This window comes from Bidens hawaiensis, unplaced genomic scaffold (genome assembly GCF_021521415.1).
Source record: "Bidens hawaiensis isolate Kalapana, Puna unplaced genomic scaffold, B.hawaiensis_p1.1 tig00005411_1, whole genome shotgun sequence".
NCBI classification, from domain to species: domain Eukaryota; kingdom Viridiplantae; phylum Streptophyta; class Magnoliopsida; order Asterales; family Asteraceae; genus Bidens; species Bidens hawaiensis.
Window position 1 is genome coordinate 126,836 of NW_027491344.1, and position 1,977 is coordinate 128,812.

Below are 1,977 nucleotides of genomic sequence, written 5' to 3' on the forward strand. Positions count from 1 at the left end.
CTGCCTTTGATTCGACTGGTATCCTGTTTTTTGAGAACTGCCCTGAAAGTTTTGGTTATGTTGGGTGTTTGGATTTCTATAACCGAAGTTTGGGTGATTTCTGAGGCTAGATTGGTAATTTTTTGAGTTCATGTTTTTATTGTATCTATGTTCACCCTGTACATAATTCACCTCTTCTTCATCATATGTTGCCCCATAATTCGCAACTTCATGTCCCAACTCACCACAACCTCCACATACCGGATATGCTTTTCCCGAATTTCCGGCACCTTGTACACCTGCAAGCAACAACCTATCCATCTTGTTTTCCAGTCTATTTATTCTATCATCTGACCCTATGACTTTTAACTGCTTTCACCACTGACCTTTTTGACATCCTATTCGACTGTGCTTGTCTCTTTAAGTTACTCGCATGTCTCTCCAAATGTCCCCAATCCTCGTTTTCATCATTTGCAAGAAAAGATCCATTCGTGGTGGCTTGGAGGTCACGAACATCATAATTTGAGAGACTATAGTGGATGCCTTTATTAATTCCCATAAGGCAATCCCATGATGCGGACAAGTCCTCAACAATCGTTTAAACGCTGGAATGATTCATAGAAAGTTTCACCAGTGATCTGCTGAAAGTTTCAAATGTTGTTGCGGGCCTCTGTGGTTCTCTATGGAGTATAATACTGGTCTAAAAACTGTTGTGCCAAGTCTCCCCAAGTGAAAATACTAGCTGATGGCAACGATAGAAACCACTGTTTTGCCATATCTTTCAAGCTAAAATGGAAGACTACCATCTTCATTTCTTCCGTAGTAAAGCCTTGACTTGAGTGCGCATATTGAGTTGAAGTCACTCAAGTGTAGGTATGGTTCTTCTGTAGCCTTTCCATGAAATGTAAGTAACCCCGTCAAACTATTTTGCCTTACTGAAAAAGTTCTTCCACGTCTGACTGGGATAATGATTGGTAAAGGATTCGTAGCCACTTGTGGAATGAAGTCGCTTTGAACGCCTCTGACTGTCAATGGAACAAATGCCCTTTGAACTCCATCATCAAAATCATAGTACAGCTGTTCATGGTTTGGTTGTCATCTTGGTGCTCGATCTCTTCGATTTTTTGGATGATTCTGTCTAATCTCTTGATCATCATGGAGATCTTGTTGCTGATATCGACCCCCTTGTTCATCTCTAAACTCCTCCTCATCCTCAGAATCGAAACCATGGTCGTCCCCTATCTACCAATTTTCCACTTGTGCACGAGAACTATTAACCTTGGGTTTTCCTCTCTCAAATCATCGTGTCTTTGGCGGTTTACTGGGCGGATATAATTGACAAGTTGTCATCCATGTTTCTGGGATTACGATTAACATGTTTTGGTTGAACAGATTGCAGTTTCTGTCACGGTTAATGTTTTGTGCGATTGGTTGTTCTTGGTTATGTGGTTGGTAAACACTTGGGTCTTTTCGGTTTCGGTTACTCATGGTCTCTTCTTTTGGTGTTATGATTTCAGGTATTTGGTTGAGTATTTTGAGCTACTCGGTTTCGTCTTGCTGTTTTCTCGATTTCGGGATCAAATTAGAGCAGCTCTTTCTCACAGGAATATCTCTTCTGCATCAACTTGTAAAGTTATTTGCACTGACACAAACACTAACACCCCGCGTAAAATTAACGAAGAAAAATTAAAAAGAAAAACTAAAAAACTAAGCTAAACTAGCACTTTGCACGTTGATTCCCCGGAAACGGCGCCATTTTGATTGATGTCGAAAAGTCAATCAAAAACATTTATTAAATACCTTTACTAGCTAGGGCAAGTAAGGTGTCGAATCCACAGGGAATTAGTGGAAAGTGCAAGTGGAACTCAAATTTTATTATAAAAATAATTGAAATGGATAAACGATGTCAAGCGATTTAAAAGAGTAGTTTGTAAACAATGATATGAAAATAACCAAACTCCAGGGTTCGGGTTTTGCAGCAAGCTAAGGAATTGATAA

The 1,977-nt window shown here is 39.7% G+C and overlaps 1 non-coding gene across 1 annotated transcript; it reads left to right on the top strand.

Annotated features, from left to right (window-relative positions):
- Positions 1 to 544: 544 nt before the first annotated feature.
- On the top strand, positions 545 to 649 carry LOC143629655 (small nucleolar RNA R71). The gene has a single exon (XR_013153005.1). It is a non-coding gene; the product is annotated as a small nucleolar RNA R71 (small nucleolar RNA).
- Positions 650 to 1,977: the final 1,328 nt, after the last annotated feature.